Source organism: Macrotis lagotis, chromosome 1, assembly GCF_037893015.1.
Source record: "Macrotis lagotis isolate mMagLag1 chromosome 1, bilby.v1.9.chrom.fasta, whole genome shotgun sequence".
Taxonomy (NCBI): Eukaryota; Metazoa; Chordata; class Mammalia; order Peramelemorphia; family Peramelidae; genus Macrotis; species Macrotis lagotis.
In genome coordinates this window covers 788,328,300-788,355,974 of record NC_133658.1, presented here as the reverse complement: position 1 = coordinate 788,355,974, position 27,675 = coordinate 788,328,300, and the positions used below count along the sequence as shown (strand labels likewise).

At 35.3% G+C, this 27,675-nt stretch overlaps 1 pseudogene; it reads left to right on the top strand.

Moving 5' to 3' along the window:
* The first annotated feature begins 2,534 nt into the window (after positions 1–2,534).
* The window catches only part of LOC141507039 (adenylyl cyclase-associated protein 1-like), a 28,066-nt pseudogene continuing 2,925 nt past the window's right edge, over positions 2,535–27,675 (top strand).

Genomic DNA, 27,675 nt, shown 5'->3' with positions numbered 1-27,675 from the left:
ATCAGATTTCATTTGAAACACTGTATTTGATTTTGGCATTATAATAAAGGAATGTCAACAAACTTGGACTAAATACAAAGAACCAAGATGGTGAAAGGACAGCTCACACTAGATCTCTTCAAGCAAATGTGATAAAGGCCTGTGAATTGAAAGAATTAGATATGGTCTGCCTGCCACTGACAGCAGAACTAAAAGCAATGAATGGAGACTGATGTTGAGTTCAATTGGAAAGTGAAACTTGTTAATAATTAGCAACACCCACAAGTGGAATTAGTTTTCCAAAAAAAAAACTGAGTTTCAATTCACCAGAGATTTTCAAGTAATTTTCAAAGACCATCACTTAAGATAATTTTCATCAATGGAAATCTTAAAGTGATCAACCAGATGACTACTTGTAAGAGAAATTGTAGAACAGGTATGTCCAACCATAGGCTACATGCAGCCCTCAAATCCTATTCCTGCTCATTCATGTGGCCCATGTCTCATTTGTTATTATACTCATTGGTAATCATAAGTTACATTAAGGCAAGCATAGCATCTAGAAGGAAGGAAATCAGAGTGTTATTGTACTTAATGCTAAGGTAGACTACATCTAGACCATCTGTCTGGTCAAGGACACCATATTTAATAAGGATTTGACAAGAGGACAACATTCAAAGGTTCATAATTAGACTAGTAAAGGAAATCATGCAATATAAGAATCAGTTGAAGGTAATAGACTATTTTGTAGAAACATATGAGCTGTGTTAAGGTACCCAAGAGAAACCACTGTAAATCTGTTCTGCTTTTCCCTAAAGGTAAGAAATAGGAAGAAGTATGAAAGAAGTTGTGGAAAGGCAGGTATTGACTTAATTTAAAGATAAATTTTCTAAGACTTAGAGCTGTCCCAGAGGGGAAAGAACTGCCTTGGAAAGAAGGGCATTCTTCATCACTAGGAAGCATTCAAGCAGAAACTGGACAATCATTTGTCTGAGATGTTGTAGCATGAATTTTTCTGTAAACCTTAAAACCCATTGGTATGGGACTCTCAGCAGAATTGGAAAAAAACAAGAGGGAAGAGATCCTGGCTTTGGGGGCTTCTAGTGGGTTTCCTTGACCAGGAAGATGGTCAGTCCAACCTCTCTCCAGGTCAACAAAAGGAGAGAAAGATTCTGAAAAGAAGACAATATAAGAGGAGCTGGCAGTCTCTATCATGTCCTTACCTAATTATTCTAGAGGTTTCCAGGAATTTTCTGCCTGAGTGAAATCTAGAATCTTTCCCCTGTGGTTGAACTAAAATATCCTGCTCTCAATAGAAAAGCTCTTTCAATCTATGTTGTCTGGCATATATTTCTGTACGTATTTGTTTCTATGGTTTTTTTATTTTACTATCAGCTTGAACAAATTTTACTATTTACTATGAATGTTCATTGCAGAATGATATTTGTAGGGGAGAGCATCAAGCCTGGGATATAATACTGGGGGGGGGGTCCATTTCCCCTTTAACCAACATAGATCAAGAATTTAGCTTAAACCTAAAAGTTACTTCCCCCGGACAAATAATATTTTAAGGCAGAAGATGAGATATCATTCTAGTCCAGTACCCCTTCTCTAAGGATAACAGAGCATATAGCCTCTGGCTATACTGTTTCCCCTCCTAGTAGGAATTAAAATTTTCCTTAGAGGCGTATATTCTTGCTTGTGAGAGCCACATATAAAACATTCATGTTTATTCCTATTTAGGTGCAGATTGTATATCCTTTCTAACTTTGAGTTTGTGACAATTGTGAAATTTTTGAAGTTTGTGATTGGTGCCTTTGATCTCACCATTCTTTTTGTTTTCTTTTTCTTCATTCATGAAATCTGATTCATCTTTTCAGGCACCCAGAATTTCCCATTTACTAACTTCTTTGCTCTATTAAAACAGAAAAAAATCATGTTATCATTTCTACATTGATAAAAATCATTCACATTATTATTGTTGGTTCATTCATTTGTTCATTTAACAAACATCTACTGAATAAATGGTAAATTCAAAGTACAGTGCTAATGCCTGAGAGTCAAGTATTCAGCAAAAGAATTCATAAGTTTTTACAAAGAATGACACAAGCAGTCACCTATCTTGAACTAAGTTTTACTTCTAAAAATATGACAAGACTATTCACATGATTAGGAGAAACCCCTCAGATAACCAAGAAATTAAACAGTCAATAGAATACAGCATTCAACAAATACAATATGAAATATTCAGAATTCTAATTGAAGAACTGACTTCAATTTTAAAAATATATAAATTAACTACCTACATTGCATGTGCAAAGCACAGTACTGAATGCTGCAATATAAAAAGATAAAACTAATATAATATTGCCTTCAAGAAATTTATAATATAACTTAGAAAATAAAAATATCCCTAAATAATAGAGTGCTATCACAGCAAAGAAGACAAAATACTAACAGGGAAAAAAGTGCTCTAAGAAATATGAGTTGGGAAAACAGAATAAGATGTCAAAATAACTTTGGTTATCTTTTAACAGTATTCATTAAATATAAAGATGGTAGGTGTAAATAACTGTCAAGAAGTGGCCTGTGCCCCAGAAGTGGACTGTAAATTTAATCCTGATTTTGCCAATACCATGGAGCCAGAATTTGGAGTGGATGCATACTGCAAAAGAGGTAAGCAGCCATAGGCATATAGTTATAAGCATTTTCGGACATGCACAGCATGTGGATTTGTTTTGCCTGACTCATTTATTCTAATGGTCATTATGATTTTGTTTTTTAAGGTGGAAGGAGGGGAGAGAAAGATTTGGGACCAACAATAGTGATGAAAGGAAGACCCATATAAATGGGACACTTTTGAAATTAACATAATACACACATTTTAATGTAAGCTATATATCATAGAGATTTGTGCTTTCATGTAAAAACCTTTTTCTCTTCTATATATATGAAAATGTTCATGTTGATATTTTTTAAGTTCAGAAGAAGGACAAAATAAAGTTAAGTAGGCCTGTACATCTATTTTAAATCAAAAGAATTCTTAGAAATTCACTCACAGCTCTTCTTTTTAATAGGTTGTTGTAGACTTTCTTTGTCATTGTGCTCCCTATCTCAGGGGATTGCCATGAGGAAAGTGTCTGATAAACTGTAGTATGACATTAAATAGGAAGAAGGAAAATCAGAATGGTGGATCAGTGGAATAGATTAGATGCAAAGGAAATAGTAGCACATGACTATAGTGATCTGTGTTTGGTGAACCCAAAGACTCCAGCTTCTGGAATAGGAACTCACTCTGAGAGTTCTGGAAGAACTGGAAAAACTGGAAGATAGTTTGGTAGAAATTAGGCATAGAACAACATCTTACACCCTATACCAAGATGAGGTTGAAATGGATACAAGATCTGTACCTAATAAGTGATATCATAAGCCTATTAGGAGAACAAGGAATAGTTTATCTGTCAGATCTATAGAAAAGGGAGCAGTTTATGACCAAAGAAGAGATAGGGAGTATTATAAAATGCAAAATAAATCATTTTGATTACATTAAATTGAAAAGTTTTGCACAAATAAAACCAATACAACCAAGATTTAAAAGAATACAGAAAGCTGGAAATAATTTTTACAACTAGCATTTCCAATAAAGGACTCATTTCTAAAATATATAGAGAACTGAATCAAATTTATAAAAATATAAGTCATTCCCCAACTGATAACTAGTCAAAGGATATCAAAAGGTAATTCTCAGATGAAGAAATTAAAGCTATCTATAGTCATATAAAAAATGCTCTAAATCAGTGTTGATCAGGGAAATGCAAATTAAAACAACTCTGAGGTACCACCTTACACCTACCAGATTGATCAATATGACCAAAAAGGAAAATAATTAATATTGGAGGGAATGTGGGAAAATTGAGACACAAATGCATTGTTGGTGGAATTTTGAACTGAAACAACCTTTATAGAGAGCAATTTGGAATTATGGCTAAAGGTCAATAAAACTCTGTATACCCTTTGATCCAGAAATACCACTATTTGATCTATATTGCAAAGAGATCACAAAAAAGAATTAAAAAAAATCATTTGTTCAAAAATATTTATAGCAGTTCTATTTAAGGTGGCAAAGAATTGGAAGCTGAAGGGATGTCCATCAATTGGGGAATGGTTGAACAAATCATAGTATATGAATGTGATGGAATATTATTGCTCTCTAAGAAATCATGAGGGACAGGATTTCAGAAAAGCCTGGAAAAACTTGCATGAACCGATGCTGAGTGAAGTGATCAGAATCAGAAAAACATTGCCCACACTAACAGCAACATTGTGTATTGATCATCTATGATGGATTTACTCCATATAATATACTCAGTATAATAATCAAAGATAATTCTAAAAGAATTAGATGAAAAATACCATCAATATCCAGAGAAGGAACTATGGAGTTTGAATGCAGACCAAAGCTTACTATCTTCAGTTTTTAGAAGTTGTCATATATTATGCTTTTTTCTCTCTAATGTTTTTCCCCTTTTGATTTGTTTCTTCTTTCACAACATGATTAATATGCATATATATTTAACATAGTTATATATGTATAACCCATATTTGATTGTTTTCTGTCAGGTGGAGGAAAGGGAGGGAAGGAAAAATATATAAAACTCATCATCTCACCAAAAATGTTGAAACTTATCTTTGCATGTAGTTGGAAAAATAAATAAATAAAACGTTTTTTAAAAAAAAGAAATTGTATATAACTACAGAAGTTATAGGAAGTGGAGCAAAATGGGGAGACAAAATAGTGAGGGAAAACAAGAAGATGCTGAGAGAAAATGAAAACATTTCTCTTAATGTATGATTTAACTTTTTTCTCCCTACACTGATAAAAAGAAAGGATTATTTGGTTTATATAAATATCAGTTCTAGATGGGGAAGGAGAGGACAAGTTTCTTGTCAGGGCATACCCATATTCCCTTATCAACTTTCTCAGCTATGAGAAAAATTGTGTCTCCATGGAACAGATCTGGTTTGAGAAGCTTCCATGAAAGGGATGTGAGTCATATGAGCTCAGAGTCACTCCTACTGTATGAAAACAATGATACTGCAAGAAGGAGACTGTGGCCAAGTGTTCTTTGTTGCTCTGGAAATTCTTCAACTCTCAAAATCCATCCTATTGGGGCAGCTAGGTGGAGCAATGGATAGAGCTTCAGCCCTGGAATCAGGAGTACCTGACTTCAAATCTGGCCTCAGACACTTAATAATTACCTAGCTATGTGGTCTTGGGCAAGCCACTTAACCCCATTTGCCTTGCAAAAACCTTTAAAAAAATCCATCCTATTTACACTGATTATGTGCTGCTGATCAAGGCACGATACAAGAAGGAAATCATAGGTTCTCTGAAATGTCCAGGAAAAAAGTCAGGTACATAGTATTTGATGCCAGGACATCAACACAGGAAGGAATTTATAAACAAAGGGAACCTGACCATTCATACTTTGTTCTCATTCCACCTTTGAGACTGTGCTTGGAAATATACTCCATGGAATAAGAGGAGTCTGTTGCTGTGTTTTGAGACTTTAGTCTGTCAGTCAGTCAACCATTTAAGTGCCTACTCTTTGTGGAGAAGTGGATGGATAGCATGCTAGGCCCAGAGACAAGAAGACCTGAGTTCAAATCCAGACTCAGGTAGTTACTAACTATATGACACTGGTCAAGTCATTTATCCCTATTTGCCTCAGTTCATCATCTGTAAAAATGAGTTGGAGAATGAAATGGCAAACCACTCCAGTATCTTTACCAAGAAAACATCAAACGAGATCATGAAAGTTGGATGCAACAGAAAAACAACTGTGTGCCAGATATTATCCTAAGCCTGTGGATTCAAAGAAAGGCAAAGGACAGTCCTTGCTTTCGAAGAGTTCACATTATAATGGGGAAACTTTACAATAATTATCTCATTTGATCCTTATGACAATTCTGGGAACTGGGGGGCTACTGTTATCCCCATTTTATAGATGGAAAAAACAGAGCCAAATATAGGTGACAAGCTAGGATCACAGAGCTGGGAAGTATCTGAGGTCACATTTGAACTCTGGTCTTCCTGACTCCAGGTTCAGATCTATCCATAGTGCCATGTTATTCCCGCTGTAGGCTCTAGTAATATACAGGATAAATTGCAGTAATCTCAGAGGAAAGGCTTTGTGAGATTAAATAAATCTCTACAAAAAATGTAGGGGATTCTCTCTGCACTTTCCAGACATTGTGCTTCCATGAATCCCTATAGGCTCTTGAATATGGATGGTTTCTCCAATTTTTAACTACCTTTTTCTTAAGGAAGTAATTGTCATTTATTAAAGACCTACATTTAGTAGGGGTAGCTAAGCAGTGCCGGGGATAGAGCACTGGTCCTGAAGTCAGGAGAACCTGAGTTCAAATGTGACCTCAGACACTTGACTCTTACTAACTGTATAATCTTAGGCAAGTCACTTAACCCTGATTGTTTTGCAACTAGAACCATCTCCTATTGTACTGATTCATATCTGGCCACTGGACCTAGATGGCTCAGGAGGAGACAGTGAGGCTGGTGACTTAGCACAGCACTCCCTCATTCAAATCTAGTTCACATGCTTGTCATAGTATCACCTCCCTGATGTCATGGTCTTCTTGAAGAATGAAGGACAAATAACACCTAAGCACAAGATATTGTGTAGGCACTGAGAACATATAGACAAAAATGAAAAATAGTGCTTACCTTCAAGATGGTAAAAAAAATTCCCTTCTCTCTTTGTTTATTGTAGTATTCCTTACATTTCTCAAAGAATTCACTTTTTTCTATATCTGTGATTATCATGTGCAATGAGTTCAAAGAAATAAGTAATTTTGTGATCAATTTTTGTAACTAAAGGTGGTCATCAATCACTATGAAAAAATTAAGCCTAAGGTCTACTGGTAAATGTGAAAACCTCCCATTTGTTGTTTATTTAAAACAGGTGCTGCAATATGCAAAAATATTGAAAATCCCATTTGTGTCATGTTAAGAAATTCAAAAAACAAAGTTCTCTTCTTTGTGAAAAAAGAAGAAATGGCCATCTTTGAGGAGATGGTTGATATTGATACCAAAGGTATGGCATTCATTTCATTTCATTCCAAAATCATAGCATAGGAAAGGATCTTAAAAAGAGTTAATACAAGCCGTCACTTTACAAATGCAAAAATGACGTTCCTGGAATAAAATAAGGATATAGGTCTGATAGAAGTTAAATGACTTGTTAAAGGTCAAATGACCAGTTAGTAACAGAATTAGCATTAGCAACCCAATTGTCCTGACTACCAGTTTAGGGATCTTTCTTTTTCAAAGACCCAAGTTCTTTGTTCTTCACACTCTGCTTTGCCACTTAAATTCCTAAATCCTGCTAAACCCAAGTCTTAAGTGAAAGATACAGGAGTAGGTCCAATTTAATGCTACTCATACCAGACTGCGTTGGAATTTTCCATTTGTCTTTGTTGGATCTGATTATTAAGTACACTGCTGGGGACTTCATTTGAGAATCCAAAACCTTACACATTTCTCTTCTTCTCTATGTGGTGTTTATGCAGCTCATAGTTGTTATGGGCTTTTATTTGTTTTACAGAACATTTTGTAATAATTATCCTTATAATCTAAGAATCTTCTAATTGGAGGAGGCTTAAATGGTTATTTAGTTCAAACCCCATCTCTAGCACCCTCCTATCTAATTCAGGAAGTCCTATTACCATTCCTTATGATGATTATCCAAACCTCTACTTGAACACATCCACTGAGAAGGAACTCACTGCTTCATAAGACATTCCATTCCATTTTCAAATAATTCTCATTAAAGAAATACGAAATTTTTAGTCAGATGAGACCAAATCCCTGACCAAACTTCATTTCTTTCCAAGCCTTGAGGATCATGACAATTTTGATTTTTTATTTTTATTTCCAATGCTAACCACAGTGCCTAGCACTTAATAAACACTTACTAAATTTTCATTCATTTATTCATTCTAGAATAGTTAAATATTATCAAAACAATATTCTCATCTATCATCAATTTCAATTTTATGATCTTGGCTCTATTAGTTCAAATCTTAAGAACAGTCTCCTTTTTAGAGAAGACATAAAACATGGCCCTTCATTCTCTTTGAGTTTCGATCAGTCCTGCTGCTGATACAGAATTTGCTATAGAAAGAGAGAAATCCAAAATTATCTCAACTGGTTTTTGCCTTCAAATATGGCCTTAAAATATCTCAAAATAAAGTCAACTTCTTGAGCCTTCCACTCTACAAATTCTAAGTCACCAAAAGAGTGCTAAAGGCTCTGATTGTTCTTACTTATGAAATATGTCAAATTGTGTTTCAATAAGAAAGACTAAGAAATGCAAGCATCAGAATTCTGACTTCTGAAATGAAGTAAAGGCTCAAATTGGATTTTTAAAGTTAGAAAGTATATTAGATAGGCTAGAATTTTTTGCATGTAGAGTGAATATTAAGAAGTGTGAAGTAGTCATGGCAAGATAAACATATTCTTCTAGTCCACTTCAACTATCCAGACACAATGGAAGATCAAGATGAAAGTTCTGCTAGAAGAACTTAGTAACTCTTTTTAAATGTTCAAATGTGAAGGAAAAAACCTTTCTATTCAAAATAATCCTAATTCATAAATATTTAATCTCAGACAATGTACCCAGGACTCAATTAATCCTGCAGTACTATAGATGTCATGGTTCAAAATCCCTAATAGCCATTTCTGTGAAGGACAGAAATAAGAGCTACCTACTATCCTGCAAAAGTGATAAAGAACTTCAATTTAAGGTAAGATTAAATCTCTTAAATTCTTAGTTTCCTTTCTAGGAAAATACTAGAAAGAACTCCCAGGGGCAGCCAGGTGATGCAGTGAATAGAGCACCGGCCCTGGAATCAGGAGAACCGAGTTCAAATCTGACCTCATACACTTAATACTAATTTAGCTGTATGACATTGGGAAAATCACTTAACCCCATTGTCTTACAAAATAAAAAATAAATAATTCCTAGTTCCTGAAACTAAACCAAGGTCCAGAGAATAAAAAGGAAGTGATAAAAAAATTATAATGATTTGCCAAAGTCAGTGAATGACTTTTGCTCATGGGATGGACCCAGGATCAACATTGAAACCTAATTCATCTCAACAATTAGTTGGCACATCAATTATGGATTATAACCTACAAAGTGAATTGCTATATTAGTCTGAAAAATGAATGAAAGCATAGTTTTTTGAGCTTCTTTTCAGGAATGAACCTTTAATTCTCAATGAACTCACTTAGCCAAAAGAAAAGAAAATTAGCAACGTAAAAATGCCAAAGTGGAAAAAAATTATATGTTATCTCAAATTATAGTTATTTATCAGTCATGTATGATTCTTTAGGACTCCGTTTGGGGTTTTCTTGGTAAAACTACTGGAGGATTTTGCCATTTCATTCTACTACTCATTTTACAGAGAAGGAAACTGAGACATAGGGTTAAGCAATTTGCCTAGGTGTCACACAAGAAGTGCCTGAGGTCAGATTTGAACTTTTGGCCTAGTACTCCATCCACTGTGCACCTAGGTGCTCCAAGATATTTCAAAGTTAATTATAAGCTGTCTTTAATCCCCTCTTCTAAATTAGTAGCATCATCAGGATTAGGTTTAGGGGATGAAGAAAATATGGGCAAATCTCATTATATGGTTTTCTTTCTACCCCTTTAACAAAAGGAAGATCACTGAAGTGAACATCAAAATCAAGCTTAAAGGTAGAAAGAGATCATTTTGAGGAGAAAGCATGAGCAGCTGGGAGGATAGGAAAAGGTTTTGAAGTTTGAAGCTGAGTGGAAATCCTTTGGTGGAGAGGATATTGCAGTGGGCTAGGAATCAAAAAGAGCTGAGTTCAAATGTGGCCTAAGATACTTATTAGCTGTTTGATCCTGCACAAAGCATTTAGCTCCTATTTGCCTCAGTTCCTCATCTGTAAAATAGGGACACACTGGAAAAGAAAATAGCAAACTAATCAGTATCTCTGCCAAGAAAACTCCATGGACAAGTGCTTGGAGTCATAATGAGTCAGGCATAACTGAATGATTGTACAACAACAAAGGAAATAGAATTGGGGACAATGCATTCCAGGCTTGCACAAAGTCATGCAGAGAGGAAATGGAATGTTGTGCATGAGGAGCAATGGTATCAGTTTGTTATAACAGAGATTGTATGAAAGGAAATAATATAGAAAAACCTGGAAAGGTAAGCTAGCCCCAGGTTTTGAAAGTCTTTAAATGCCTATCATGAATACCATAGGAAGCAACCAGAGTTCATAGAGTTGGGGGATGCCATGATCAGATTCATGCTTTTGGATAATCATTTTAGGTATCTGTGTGAAGGGTGGATTAGAATGGAGAAAAAATTGGAAGTAGGGAGACTAATAAGGAGGCCATTGTAATTGTCCAGGAAAGGGGTGACTTGGGCTTGAGCAAAAGTAAACACAAGAGGAGAAATGTTAAAACAAGAAAAAATTGGGAAAGAAATTGTATATTGAGGTACAAAAGAGTGAAAAGTCAAGGATAACAGGTTTCAAACCTGGATGATTGAATGATTCATAATGTCCTTGATAGAATAGAGATAGCTAGATAACTTGATCCATTACTTAATAGATGAATGAATGCATAAAATAGATAGATGAATAAATATATAACTAAATAGCTACATAGAATATCTCTATTCTATGAGGAGATATTATGTTAGAATTAGAAGAGTTCTTGTGCACACAGGGTTATAAAGCTCTGTATAACCTTTGATCCATCAAAGCGATCATAAAAAAAGGGAAAGGAGTCATATGTACAAAAATATTTATAGTCACTCTTTTTGTGCTGGGAAAGAATTGAAAATTGAGGGGATGTCCATCAATTGGGGAATGATTAGACAAGATATGGTATATGAATTGAATGGAATGCTATTATGCCATAAGAAATGATGAGCAGGCAGAAAAACTTGGAAAGACTTAGATGAACTGATGCTGAGTGGAGTGAGCAGAACAGTACCAGCAAATTTGTGTGATGATAACTATGATAAACTTTTTTGTGGGGGAGGGTGTTGCAAGGCATTGGGGTTAAGTGACTTGCCCAAGGTCACACAGCTAGGTAATTATTAAGTGTCTGAGACCAGATTTGAGTCAGGTCCTCCTGACTCTAGGGCCGTTGCACTATCCATTGTGCCACCTGACTAACTCTTCTCAGCAGTTGTCCAAGATTATTCCAAGACTCAAGATGGAAAATGTTAAAATCCAGAGAAAGAACTATGGAGTCTGAATGTAGATAAAAGCATACTGTTTTCATTTGTTTATTTGATTTTTGTTTATTCTTTCTCATGGCTTTTCTGTTTTATTCTGATTCTTCTTTCAAGAGGGACTGATGTGAAAGTATCTTTAACATGATTGAACATGTATAACCTATATCAGAGTGCTTGCTGTCTTGGGGAGGAGAAGGGAAAGGAGGAGAAAAGAATTTAGAACTCAAAATCTTACAAAAATGAAGGTTGAATAGTATATTTACATGTAAATGGAAAAAATATTGATAAATATAAAAAGAATTAGAAAAGTTATTAATAACTTCCCAGTCCAACTGCCTCAGATGGGAAACTGAGTCTCAGAGGGGAGAAGGAATTTTGTCAATGTTATCCCAAAAATCAGTGACAAATGATTAGAGAGCACAAGTCCTAAGAATTTTGGTGTTGGTACAATTCTCTCTCTCTCTCTCTCTCTCTCTCTCTCTCTCTCTCTCTCTCTCTCTCTCTCTCTCCCTCTATCTCTCCCTCTCCCCATACTATTTTCTATATCTTACGGGGCAGGAGGCTCTCAGTTCTTGGCAGTTGGATTCTTGTCTCCAGGCAGTTGGACAATGGAGGAAGTCACAGAATATTCTATTGAATTTATCAGTAAGATGAACTCTTGATAAAGGAATTAATTGGAGCAATGTATTTCTTTGGAGAATGAAGGGTGATTGCAGCAATAAGCTTCTGTCTCCAACCTTGTGGCAAGGCCAGGGATGAACTACTCTGTTGATCCTCCAGTTCCTGCTGAGGGGAGATCATAGTTTGACTACTGTCCTACTGGAATCCTGTCTGCCTGGGAGCAATGAGATGCCAACTAGGCAAAGGAGGAAAAACTGGGTGTGCCAGAAGTATAACCATGGTTTGGAACGTGCGGGTAGATACACTGCAAGAGAATGGGATTACAAAGTATCACAAAGGAAAGAACAAACACACATATGTAAATACATACATATTTATGTTTAAGCAAAATTTGTGTGTACATGCAAATATGAATACATGTATGCATACTTACACATATATTGCATATATAAACTAATATGTATATACATATAATATGCATGTAAGTGTGTGTTGTTAACTTTGAAATATACATATGTATTAACACTCATATTCTATATAATTTAATACATATTCTTCCCATTTAAGTAGTCTATGGTCCAACATTTTAATATCTGGATCTTTTCTTTTCTTTTTTCCTATAGGATGGTGATTTTCCAGACAAGGTGGAAGACAAGGACCAAAATATATTGTTCTTGCAATCTAGAGTTATAGGTTCTAATAAAATAGAATTTGAGTCATTTTTCTACCGAGAACATTACCTGGCAAGTGAGGAAAACTCTGACTCTGATAAGCTGGTTTTAAAGAAAGGGCTGGACAGCAGCGATACCTCTACAATGTTCACTTGCACAATTTGTAAAAAACAAAAGAAGAAAAACTATAAGAACTGTGAGAAATGAAATATTTCTCTCTTGTATTTAATAACTAATTTATTGAATCAAAACCCAAAATCAAGACCAAAATTTTTCCCCATTTCTTTTTCTTCATCCAAAAACCCACCAGTACAGAAAATCTCTCTTAGAGAGCTACCCCAGGCCAAGATCTAATCAAACAGTAAAAGAAATTCTAAGTTTGGGCTAAGGGGTGCACTCCTGCTCAATGTATTTGCTCTAACAGGAAATGTTCTCCCTTTTGTCAAATAGGTAATTTGTAAATGAATAAATCTCTTTGACCAAGATTTAGGTGACCCAAGACACAACCACAAGACTCTCATTTTACAATAGCCCACCTCCATTTATGATTGACCAGAGTTGATTGGTACTCTTCAGGAATACCTACTCTTCAAACTGTGAGCCCATCTCCATGAGGGGCCTTTGATCTAAGACAGACAACAAATGACCATCCTTTGATTAATAAACCTGTTGGTCTTATTAATAAAATGATTAAATTGCCCAGAAACTAGGTCTCTATAGTATCTCATGATTTTTTTTCACATTGTGATTCTTAACAGTTAAATACCTACTTAAATAATATAATCAAAAATATTCAATCAAAACTTTTTCAGGGAAGTAGATAATAATATAGAGAAAGTATATTAAGATTTACATGAAATGGATAGAGCACCAGCCCTGGAGTCTGGAGGAACTGAGTTCAAATCTGACTTCAGACACTTGATAATTGCCTGTGTGACCTTAGGCAAATCACTTAACCCCATTGCCTAAAGTAAATTATTTAAAAAGATTTACATGTAAAAATTAAGTTGTATTAAATTATAATTAAAGTAGTAGTTGTGACTGGAGTCTTGAATTTCTCTTCTTATATGTAATAGTAATAATATGAATCATAAAAATCTGATGAGAGAATTTTAAAAGATAAATTTAATACATCCAAGCAGTAGTATTTGAATTCCAAAGGAGTCTGAGAATTGGCTTGAATTCATTACCTGAGGGAATGATGCTATATTAAGAATTCAGTTCATGATGCTGAGTGAGATGAGCAGAACCAGAAAAACACTGCGCATCATAACAGCAGCATGGGGACAATGATCAACCTTGACAGACTCAATCATTCCAACAGTGCAACAATCAAGGACAATTTGGGAAAGAACCATGGAGTCTGATCAAAGTCCAAGGACTATTTCCTTCAATTTAGGAAAAAAAACTGATATCTTATTGTCTGATCTTGTTATCTCTTATACTCTATGTTTCTTCCTCAAGGATATGATTTCTCTCTCACCACACTCAATTTGGATCAATGTATAACATAGAAACAATGTAAAGACTGACAAATTGCCTTCTGTGGGGGGAGGGAAGTAAGATTAGAGGAAAAATTTGTAAAACTCAAAATAAATAAAATCTTAAATGGAAAAAAAAATTCCAAAGAAAATTTGAATCTTAAAAAAAAAGAATTCAGTTTAATTCAATGAACATTTATTAAATATTCACTGTGTACACTGTTCTGAATACAGAGAATACAAAGACAAAAACAAAACATTCCCTGTCCCCAAGGAACTTCCATTCTTCTATAATATGCAGTATGAAAGATATCCAACAAGATGACTAAAAAAAAAAGATGCAATTCAACATCAAGCTTAGGAAAACCACGAAATCTCCAACAACAATAACATTTTAACTGTTCCATTCCCTTTATGATAAAAGTATTTGTTACCTTCAGATGAACCTGTTCATGAAAAGTTGCTCCTTACATAGAAAGTCTATCGCTGGGATTGCATCTAAAGTCTTTATAGCTTAATAGAACCTACCAAAGGTTACATTGTTTGAGAATCCAGGATTACCTCTCTACATCATAATTAATTGATGAAACAAAAAGCATTTATTAAGTACCTTCTATATACCAGATAAGGGCAGCTAGATGATGCAGTTGCTAAAGTCCTGGGCCTGGAGAGAGGAAGATCTATCATCCTGAGTTCAAATTTGGCCTCAGGTACTTGCCCCAGCTGTGTGACCATGGGCAAGTCACCTCACATTATTTGCTTTGGTTTTCTCAACTGTAAAATGAACTGAAGATGGAAATGGCAAACCAATCCAGTATCTTTGCCAAGAAAACAACAAATGTACAAAGAGTGGGACATAACTAACAATGACTGAACAACATATACCAAACTTTATGGTAAATTCTGGGGATATTAAAGTCAAAAATGAAATAGTCCCTCTCCTTAAGAAACTTAACAGGGAAGTTGACATTTCAAAGTGGCTTTGGTCATACTTTTAGAAATAGATCCAAATTATGAGATGTGTGTAAATATGCATATACATATATGTGTGTTTATGTACATATTGTTGACCTTCATGAGTTTGATTTTTTTTAGGGTTTTTTGCAAGGCAAATGGGGTTAAGTGGCTTGCCCAAGGCCACACAGCTAGGTAATTATTAAGTGTCTAAGACCGGATTTGAACCAAGGTACTCCTGACTCCAAGGCCGGTGCTTTATCCTACGCTACCTAACCGCCCCTAGTTTGATTTTAATAACTAATTAAACTAACATGTATTAACCTCTAGAATTTGTCCTAATAAGAAACAAACAGAATTAGGCTAACAAATGTTAAGTCTCCAGAGTTTGGTCCTAAGAAAGAATAAAATTAGATTAGAATTAGATTATAATAGAATTAGGTTAATATAGATATTTGATGATTTCTCTAAACTAGAGGATTATTCTTCCCAGTAGGATTTGGAGAAATGGTTTTTATACAATTGCACCATCAGAAAGCAGGATCTGATAAAGCTGCTTCTGCGCTCATACATCAAGGGAGCAATCCTCAATTCAGGATGTGCTTCTAGTCACATTCCTTAAAGGTAAGGAATTTGCTATTGAAAATTCCATTAGATTAAGAGTTCCCTTTCTCAACTCAGAAGCTCTGTGCTCATCAGTTTTGCTAAAGACCTTCAAAAGTATGAAAATCTTCCCCTTCCAGGATGTAGGTGCCATCCAGCAATTGTTGATACAATGAAGAGATTCATATTTGTTATTTGAGAGAAAAAAGCAGACAAAATTTATATTTGTTTTAGATGACATCATAAATATATATATATATATATATATATATATATATACAGATTTATAAGATACTTTTAACACAACAATCCTATGAGACAGGTAGCAGTATACATTATTGTGTCCATTTTACAAATTAGGAAACTAAGACTTCACTAAAGTATAAAATTTGTTTAGAGGTACTTTGTTTAGAGCATCAAAAGAGACATTCTATCAATAGAATCACAGCTAAATCTTTTAATATCTTTTTAGCTAAAAAGTCAATGGTCTTTCCAAGAAAATATCCTTCCTCCCTTTCTCAAAGTGTCTGGATTCATGAATGTGCTCCAGGATTTACTTCCACCACAATGGAGAATGAGCGTAAACCTGTTATATAATAATTATGCAAATTACCTATTTTTCAATCTGCTTAGTAATGACAATAGCACCAAATGCTTATCCTTTGGGGAGTTCCTGAAACATTTCATTAAAAAATTTATCTTAAAAAAAAGTATAGCTAAAGCACAAGGATTCTATTTATCCTATTATTTGATGTAATGTTTGTCCTTTGCTCTCAAAGAAGGCCATGACATCAGTAAGGTGACGCCTCCTTGACAAGTACATGAATTGGATTTGAGTGAAGGGGTGCTGTGCTCACTTTATCCTCCAAAGCCATCTGTGTCCAGTGACAGATATGAATAAGAGAGACAGGAGATACCCCTGGATGTGAGGCAATCAGGATTAAATGACTTGCTCAAGGTCACACATCGAGTAAGTGGCAAGTGTCTGAGGCCAAATTCAAATTCCTATCCTCCTCATTCCAAGACTAGTGTTCTATCCACTGTGCCACCTAGCTGCCCTTCCTATTTAATAATGGTAACAATGACCGATTGCATAACTGTACAATTCTCTTATTTCATGAATATTCCATGTGCTAGTGTTAATGATGGGATCTGAGGTAAACAGATAAGCATAAGAATTTTGGGACCACTGAAAAACAAAAGAATTTGTGCACACTCTGGGATGTTAAAACTGCACAGGATTTTATTATGAAAAATAACAAAGTAAACAGGTTAAAAACTTTTCCTCCAGAAGAGTCAACCAGCACTTTACGACAGGGTGAATGACAAAAGGCTAGGCTTGGTAAGACAGAGGCTGAGACAAAGAGAGAGAGAGAGGGAGTCAAGGAAAGACAGTCAGAGAGAGAGTTGACTGGGTCAGAGAGAGAGAGAGAGAGAGAGATGGCCGAGCAGAGGTCCACTCAGGTTTTATAGCCTTGCCCCTTATCTGGGCACTGAGAGCAAAAGGGGAACTCCCTCCCCTCTATGTGACTGCAACCAGGTGGAAGCTTGGAAACTGGTATTGGGAATGAGGAGACAGGACACAAATTTTACACTAAACAATAAAACAGTAATAGTCAATTTACATCTCAAGAGCAAAATTCCTCCACCCATTAAAGAAGAGTTAACAGCATTTAAGATTACAAAATTTGTTTCTGAATATAAATTTTTACATTCATAATTCTTTACTTATCAGAATTCTTTTTATAAGAACATGGTTCCAATATAGCACAGATTTATTAATGGAGGTCACATTAAGTTGTAATCAAAAGCTCAAGAATAGTATAAATAAATGTACTGAATAAACATTTTAAAAGTGCACATGTCCAATAAGCAATTTGCCACACAATTTTCTATTTTAACTTTGGCCATGTTTAGAATGAACAAAAATTGTAATTGAAGAATGGATCTCTCCTTTAAAGCAGTTTAAAAAAATAGACCAATAGGCATTATCCTTATATAAGTAGCCATACTGATATTTCTTTTTCCTAAGGAAACTTGTCATGATAGTCACATCCTATGTTTTAAAAAAAGGCCAAGACAAAATACTTGCCATTATTTAAGATTTAGAAGATAGAGTTCCAAGGACTCACTCTCAAACTTAATTATTGTGCATGCACCTTATGGTGCAAGATTATGCCAATCTGCTAAGAAAGAGCATGTTCCTTTATGTATTAGATATCCTTTATAGACAGAGGTTCCAGACAATCCTTTCCAATGAGCCAGATTTCAGGTCTGCCACTTTAAAAGAATCCTACCACAGTTGAGGCTGAGATCTTTCTCACAAAGGCCACTCACTCCCTCTGCAGCAATAAAATCAAACCTCAAAGGTTTAATGGCTTCGGGGCGTGCTGCTGTTTTTTTTTTTTTTTATTTTAACATACCTGATGTCAGACAGATCAATTATCAATATATTGCAATATAGCAATTACCTATAATCAGAACTTCAGGTGGCTTGAGTACTAAGGGAGAATCAAGAATGTGCCAGGATATAATTTGGTATGAGATCCAGGGGGAAAATTATAATTCAATTGCTGCTCATGTATCTATGGACAGTGCTGTAAACGAAATACAATAAGCAGACTTTGAGATGTAAAAATAAAATAATCCTAATTCACAATTAGAACTGAATTTTTATAAGAATAACTTTTTGCAATGAACCCATTTAGTTATTAACTATGTTTAAAATAATTAAACACCTCCTTCTGCTAGGAAATTGCCCATCATCTCCTGGCTTCTTACATAACAATTAGCTACAGATTGCCACAGAGAACTCTCAAATTATCACTATTATTTTAATCTTCCTCATGTTACCTAGGTACTTTTCCCTCAAAGCAAACAACCACAGTTTTGGGATATAAATATATATTTATATATTCATATGTACATATATACATTCATACATATATACATACAAATATACACATATATATATATATCAAAAAAGTTCCAGTTTACATATATAGCTAGAAACTTCTATACATAAACTTCTTTAAGGACTAGCTATTTTCAAAATGCAAATTATTATTTTCAGAATGTTTTGAAACCATTAGAAAATCTTAGGTGACTTTAAATTTCCAACATGTGTTGTTAATTCCAATGTAATAAACCAATAGGAAGAACAACCAAGTAATCAAGTTAATTAATACATGACTTAATATGAGTTAATAATAATATGATAATGAAATTTTATAAAATATTTTCATTATCATATTATACATTATGTAGTAATATTTGGAATCATAGTGGCGGTCTTGGTTTTGAGATTTCCCTTTCATTATCCTTAAAAAAAGAATCAGGTATTAATTCCAGACTTCAATACTCTTACAGTATTCAAATAGCTCATATGGTCTTAAGAGTTAACCAAATAATTACACAGATGACATAGCTTTACAATATGATTCTCTCAAAACTTACAATATTTGCTTAAAATTCCTAGTGATAAAAAATCTCACTTAGGTTGGAGGGCAAATTTTAAAAATAACAAGATTTTTTCTTTCCTCATTCAAAATGTCTCTTGAGTTTTGTTCATCAGGTAAGGAATTCACTAGTGCCATCACCAAGATGATCAGGTAGTATTGACTAAGTCAGCATTGTCGGAGATAGGATTTACATAGCAGAGTGACATTTTATAAGTATTAGTTAAAGGATAAGAGACTAATTTCTGATCAGAAACATGCAGTTCAGAAGTATTGATTCCAATTTAAAGAATATCAGATTAGACAATACATTTTCTTATTTTCAAATAACAAATGCTAAGTAGATTTTACTTTCAGTCTCTCTCTCTCTCTCACACACATACACAAACACACACATATTCCCTTCTATAAACATATAATGAAAGACAAGATTATTACAAATTTTTTTACCAACAATAAGACCCTGTGAAATTATTGATAAAGTATTGTCAATATTAATTTAACATCAAAACAAATCAAATTATAAAATTTAGAACAGTATTTTCTTTCCCATAAAAAATCAGTAAATATACCTGGAAACATAATTATGTATTATTCAATATCATAGATTCCCAAGTTTCTTCACATATAGTCAATCCCAATTATATATGTCTTCTTAGTAACACATATAAATTTCCAAATTTGTTACAGAACTTCCAAATAGCTTAAAATTAAGAGGAGATTAAATTACTCTTCAATTCAGCATTTTTCTTTTTTAACCACAAGGAGAGATTTTTCCTATCAAAAGCCTTCCAGTCCCCTTTTTAAAGCATCTTGAGGGCAGGATGTGCCCAAAAAAGAATTCAGCACTTTTTCCAAGACAAATGAAACAAGTCAACAAATAGCTGTATTTTCCTAAACCCAAGAGAATACTTAGTCTCAAATAATTGTCATAGGTTGAATACAGCTGTCAATCAATATTAGGCTAACAAAAACTTAGCTCACAGATATTTTGCAAAGCTATTCATAATACAAAGCTCATAACTTACACACTTTCAAATATAAACCACAGATGGATCTCAGTTAACAATCAGGAACTATTTCAGATCTGAATTACACACAGAGAGGAGTTTAGTCACATAGACGCAAACACAGAGACAATTTTTTTTTTTTGTACAAAGATTAAACATTTACCAAAGTAAGATTTTTGGACACCCTGATAGGCATCAAAGTCTCAAATACAGAAACATTTTCCCATCTTTCCAGGTCAGTGGAGAGGTGTGAAAACATCCAATTGATGTTTAAATATACACATTCACACAAACACACACACACACACACACACACACACGCTTATAATATTAATTTTGAATTGTACTAATTAAGACCAGTCAAAAAATAATTTTTAGAATCAATTAGAACTGGGGGCAGTTAGGTGGCACAGTGGATATAGCACTGGCCCTGGAGTCAGGGGTAACTAAGTTCAAATCCGGCCTCAGACACTTAATAATTACCTAGCTGTGTGACCTTGGGCAAGTCACTTAAGCCTACTGCCTTGCAAAAAAACAAACAAAAAAGAATCAATTAGAACTTCTTGAGGAACCTCATATGCACATTAAGATTTTAAAATAGCCAATCAATAGTGAAAATTCCTTAATATAATCAAATGTATTAGTAAGTTACTTTATAAAATTCAAATACAGTTAATTAAGAATGAAATCTGAATTTCCCAACACAAGTTCATTCTTTCCCTTTCCTTCTTTTAGTCAACTGACCACGAGGTCAGTCCCACTTCCCATTTCCCCCTCCCCTCTCAAGGGTGGGCCTTCTCGGCTGAGCTAATGCCTTTAAGGGATGGAGAATTAATAACCACTGTTAAGTCTCTAAGGAAAAGACAAATCACCCAACCCCATTCTCCCCAACTCAGAAAGAAGATATGGGGCTCCCTATTTCTAAATTATGGGGCTAGACCAGGTTTGGGAGAGATCTTATCCATTGGTAGTATAGATTACATTCCAACTAGGACAGAAGATAAGCCTCTGCAGCCTAAAAAGGGTGAAAACTCTTTTCTTTCCTGCTCACTATCCTAAGAGGATAGGGAGTTGCAAAGAGGGAGAGAGTATTTTACTCTATTCCTGCCCCTTTCAGAGACAGAGACAGAGACAGAGAGAGAGAGAGAGAGAGAGAGAGAGAGAGAGAGAGAGAGAGAGAGAGAGAAGCACAGTGTGAGTCATAGGACTGAGGGAAACTATGAACCATGCAAACCAGATCTATAAAGTCCTCCCTAGTCTACTGTGCAAAGTTTGCCAGCCTCCCTAGGGGAGCAAGGACACTGACTGGAATTTTAGCTGGTTAAAATTATGTTACCAAGTGACCCCCCCAGAGGTCCGAGAAAGAGTCACAGTGCCCCCCTCAAAAGTAGGGGGGCCTAGTCACAGTACCCAGAGCACTGCCTTCTCTTGTCAGTGTCTGACTCCCTGCAAGGGGGTGGGGCACTACCAGTAACCCCAACCAGGTGCCCCTGAAAGAAAAGTCAGCTGGTCAACCCAAACACACCACAAAACACAATTTTCTCAATGACTGGCACAAAGGACATGGGGTCTCCCCCACCACCCCAGGAGCAAAGGGAGGGCAAATAAAATAAGAAGGTTTTGGCTAAATCCAATCTAGTCTGATCTGGGGGAAAATGACCTAGTTCAAAGTTTCTCTCACCTCATAGACATCCAAGCAGATCCAGAGAGATTCAGTGTGGTCCTTTTGTGGTTGCCAAAATGTTGTCAATAGGATCTGGGGTAACCAGATAAGCACAGGAATTCAGGGGCCACTGAAAAGCAAAAGAATTTGTGTGCTATCTGAGATGTTAAAACTGCCCTGGATTTTTTTATGAAATATAACAAAGTAAACAGGTTAAAAACTTTTCCTCCAAAAAGATTCAACAAGTACTTTATGACAGGGTGAATAACAAAAGGCTAGGCATGGTTGCTTGGTAGACAGAGGCTGAGACAGAGAGAGGGAGATAAGGAAAGATAGTCAGAGTGAGCTGACTGGGCCAGAGAGAGAGAGAGAGAGAGAGAGAGAATGCTGGCCCAAGTGGAGGTCCAGCTCAGGTTTTAAAGCCTTGCCCCTTATCTGGGCACTGAGGGCAAAAGGGGAACTCCCTCCTCCACTTATGTGACTGAAACCAGGTGGAAGCTTGAAAGCTGGGGTTGGAAATGAGGAGAAAGGATACAAATTTTACATTAAACAATGAAACAATAGGAGTCAATTTATATCTCAAAAGCAAAGACCCTCTACCCAATTTAAAAGGATTTAACAGCATTTAAGATTATAGAATTTGTTTCTAATTATAAATTTTTTCATTCATAATTCTCTACATCACTAGCTACTTGTATATTCTAGTCTCAAACATCAAGCCTGCCTCATTTGTCTTCACACTATTGGCATCTGTCTATCCTACAGAGCTCTATCCCCTGAACTTGGCTCCTAACAGCTTTAGGCTTCCCATTTTGGACCAGTGTTAGATTAATGATCACTGTTATCCCCCTTAGCCAATTAGAAGACCAAGCTGAAGTTGACAGCTTGACGTACCACACTCATCCTCATAGACAGTAAAAATTCTAAATGAATTGAACTAAAAAACATTTTCTCATAAGAAAACTAGAATAAATTCAATAATACACCTATTTTAACTGTGGCAGAAAGGTAAATTCCTTATTGTTGAAGCAATGGAAGAAATTATCAAAGGACATGATAATTTATTCAATTATGGAAATATTTTAAACTTCCACATCCTCCAAAATAATAAAACTAAAATAATTCACATTCTATAAAATCCTTTAAAGTTTGCAAAGCACTTTATAAATAGTGTTTCATTTTGTCCTCATAACATCCCTGGAAATTAGTTTCTATTCCTATCAAGAGTTATGTGACTTGTCCCAGGTCAGCTAGTCAATGTCCAAGGTAGAAATAAAATTCATTGCTAAAAAAAATAAAATAAAATAAAACTCATTGCTGCTGTTGTTATTGTGGTTGCTCAATGGTTTCAATCATGTCTGACTCATTGAATTTTTTTTTTATTTTTGGCAAAGATCAATCTGGAGTAGTTTACCATATCCTTCTACAGTTTATTTTATAGATGTGAAAACCAAGTTAAACAAGGATAAGTGACTTGCCCAGGGTCACCCAGCTGCTAAGTATCTGAGGTCAAATTTGAACTCAAGTCTTCCTAACTCAAAGCCTGGGACTCTATCCACTAGGCTACCTAGTTCTTTCTTGAATTCAGAACTTATAACCTATCCATTGTTTCTGGGGAATCTACATGATCCAGTGGATAAAGTGTCAAGTCTAGAGTCAGGAAGATTCATCCTCCTGAGTTCAACTCTGATCTCACATATTAGCTATATGATCCTGTGCAGGTCACTTAACCCAGTATCCTCATCACTAAAATGAGGTGATAATCACTCCAGTATCTTTGCAAAGAAAATCCCAAAAAGGAGTTGTACAGATACTTGTATTACCTAGTTGCCTGGAAATATCCATAGAAAAATATGCCAGATAAGAACTTGATATCATGAATTTATAGATGTAGCATCTTGGGGCACCTCTTAAGTTGCATATGAATTCCCAAAATAGAATTGGAGATATTCTGAGTCTTCAACCCTTCAAAACCATAGTTGGTGACCCTATAAATGTATTTACCTGTACCAGTCAACTAGAAAATAACATTAGTTGAAAGACTAGAAAGATGTAAATAAAGAACATATTTGGAGTGGGAACACATGGGCAATAGAAGGAGAAAACACACATGTTCAGGGCTCATGTACAGAGAGACAAAAGGGGAAGATGTAGACATCCTGGTTCTGTATTAAATTAGCTTAACTATTAAATTACAGAATTATGTTTCAAGGAAATGACTTAAAAGAAAGGAACCTATTTACACAGGAATGTTTTCATTTAACACATATATAATAGCAAGGAAAAAAACAGGAAACACCCCAAAAAGCTAAAGCAAAAGAAGTAGCAAAGAAGATTTGGATACATTAACAAATTTGAGTATCTGAAAACAAGGACAACTCTGAAGTCTATGCAGAAATCTGCAAACTTCTGTTTGAAGTACTATCAAGTTTAAAATCAACTCATGGGGTCAGCTAGGTGGTACAGTGGATAGAGAACCAGCCCTGGAGTCAGGAGGACCTGACCTCACACACTTAATAATTACCTAACTGTGAGACTTTGGGCAAGTCACTTAACCCCACTGCCTTGCAAAAAAACACAAACAAATAAAAAACAACTCAGATTGAAGTGTGTTGGTTCCTTGGATTTTTAAGGCTCAGAAAAATATAAAGTAAGGTTATTTGTTGTACCTATTTTGATGGTTATGTTGAATTTTCATTGTAGACTTCCTTTAATAGTCAATCAATAAAAGCCCATCATCTCCTTTGAAAGCTATCATAGAACAAATGAAAAGATGAAGACAAAAGGAAAACATCAAGTAAACTAAAAACTGAGCAGGGATCTTTACTTGACAATAAAGATTGAAATAAACATACGCTATATGAAGAAAGCTGTTATTTAGTTATTTCGGTTGTGTCCAACCCAATTTGGGGTTTTCTTGGCAAAGATACTGGAATGATTTGTCATTTCCTTCTCCAGCTCATTTTACACAAGAGGAAACTGATACAAACAGGTTGAATTGACTTGCCCAGGTTCACACAACTAAAAAGTATCTGAGATCAAGTTTGAACTCAGAAAAATAAATCCTCCTGACTCCTGTGCAAAATTCTTCGGTGACAAGAAATCTATCAAAAAATCATCATTTATTATCAAATATATCAGTTGTGTCCAACCCAATCTGGGATTTTCTTGGCATATATATAGTGTTTCTGAGGGTGATTAATGTCTAATCTGCCTGAAACATAGAATAGGACAGAGCTCTTAAGCTGGGATATATGAACATAGACTTATAGACAGATAGATAGATGATTTTTTAAGAAGTTGGTAATACGTAGACAAATGTTGTTTGTTGTTGTTTGTCCTTTGTTCTGGAAGAGAAACATGGCAACAGGGAAGTGATGCCAAGACAGGCATATGAATTGGATCTGAGTGAGGGAGTGCTGTGCTAAGTCACCAGCCTCACTTTCTCCTCTGGAGTCATCTGGGTTCAGTGGCCAGGTATGAATCAGGACAACTGGAGATGGCCCTGAGTGAGAAGCAATCAGGGTTAAGTGACTTGTCCAAGGTCACACAGCTAGTAAGAGTCAAATGTCTGAGATCAAATTTGAACTCAGGTCCTCCTGCCTCCTGCCTCCAAATAAAAGAAAGATACATACATACATATGTACAAAGATAGATAATAAATATTAACACAACAAATTTGATAAAAGGAATATGGAATTTATAACAGATAAGGAGGGAACGTCAGTATGATACTCCTCTAAATTTGGGGAGAGCAGATTACAAAGATTTCAAAGAAATGGTAGTTAAGATTCAAGAAGGATAAAAAGTTCTCAAGATTTAATTCAGATTTCACAAATACAAATTATTATCATTAGGAAGAAAAGTTGTAAGAATAATCAACTAAAATTAAATCACAAAAAAGTTCAAAAACTTCTGTTGGGAAATCTAAAGCCCAGAATAAGCTGAGACTTGCAATGAATAAAAGAAAGCAAATAATAAGGAATTTTATTTATGTTAGTGACAAGAAGAAGATTGAGAAGAAGTAGAACCACTGCTCAGGATAAAAGGTTGATAATAATAGATGATCAAGAGGAAAGAGGGATAATAAATTCATTTTGCCTCTGACTAGACCTTTACAATGGAAAATATAGAAAAAATGCCTAACAGTAAATTAAAACCCCAAATAAGTGAGAAGATAGAAAAAGAATACCCAGAAGGCTCAAGAAGTTTAAGTCACTAGACCTAGGAAGATATATCCCAAGGCCTTGAAGCACTTTATAGGTTTGATTTCTGAAGTAGGGAATCATAATGAGCAGGACAGGGGGTTTAGGACTAAAACTAAAGGCTAATGAAATTGTGAGTTTGTACTTAGAAAGAGCAGCTAGGTGGCGCACTGGGCCTGGAGTTAGGACAGTTTTTCTTTGGGCCTAAAATGCTCATTTTCTTCAAATGACCTCATAAGCCTTGAACTCAGCCTAGTAGCTTTCTTCTACCGGGATGGTTTGACAGGAGCCTTATGATGTTGTGGTTCATCCTTTGTTTTCTAAAGATGACCAGTGGCATCATAGGTGATGTCTTGACGAGGATGAACTGGTTTGAAATGAGGCCGAACTGCACAAGTTGTCAGAGAAGGTCTTCCTGAGCCTTGGGAAAGATCTTCCTAAAATATGCTACTTAGAACTGAAAATAATACTCTAGATGTGGACTGATCAGAGAAGACTACAGCAAGACTATGGCCTCTCTAGATCTGGATATTTCATTTGCATCAGGAAGAACTGGGTTCCAATCCTGCCTCACACACTTGGGATCAAAGGGTCACCAGTTTAAAGTTTAGCTAATCACTTAACCTCTCTCAGTTCTATTTTATCCATCTGTAAAATGGGATGATAATAGCAACTACCTCAAACCATCAGTGATTAGGGGGTTTACCCTAATCTACCCCAAGCATGGGAAGACCTCTCCCAGAGGAATGGGTACAGGAGAACAATTACATCCAACAGTCATGAAGATGACTGAAGCATATGCCACTGAGCACTTGGAGCTTGGTCAGATATGGAAGATGATGAGGCCATTAACTGCATCCCAGACCATCCAGGCCAGTCTTCCTGACTGTTGTCCTGCCACTGGACTTTGATGGCTTGGGAAGAGACCTTCTCTGACAACTTGTGCAGTTCGGCCTCATTTAAAAACCAATTCATACTCAAGTCAAAACATCACCTATGATACCACTGGTCCTCTTTCGAAAACAAAGGATGAACCACAATCTCACAAGGCTCCTGTCAAGATCAAATGAGAAAATACAAGGCTTTGAAAACCTTAAACACTATGCCAATGTTAGCTTTTATTGCATGACATTTCAATTTTTAGTCAAGTCATTGACAAAAATGTAAAACAGAATAGGTCCAAATAGATTCCTGTATTTTGGGGCATTCCACTAGAAACCCAATTTCAAGTAGACCTCTGTCAATAATGATTATTCCTTTGGTGAATCTATAACCCAGCTCCATTCAGCTAGTATTTAATCCATCTAACTTTAGCCATCATAAGCATAGGAGCGCATGTGCTTTGCATGGATCTAAGTAGATCTAAGTAAACTATATATGCTGCCTGATTAGGCTGACTGACCTGGTTGACCTGATTGACTTGAGGGGACTGACTGACCAGTTGAGTAGTGCTACTAGAAAAGGAAAGTAAGTGAATCTGTCATAACTTATTTTTTTCTTAAATAATTTTTTTGAATTTATTTTTGTTTTTCTTAAATTAGGAAACTGACAAATATGACCTTTTTGTATACAAAGGGAACAGAAAAAAGAGAAATGCATGTGAAAGCTTAATCTCCATTATATACTTCTTACATTTTCTTTTCAAAATTTATCATAAATTCAATTGTTAGTTTCAAGTTATACTTTGGCTTTCTGTTCTCTCCTGTTCAATTTTTAATGCTAC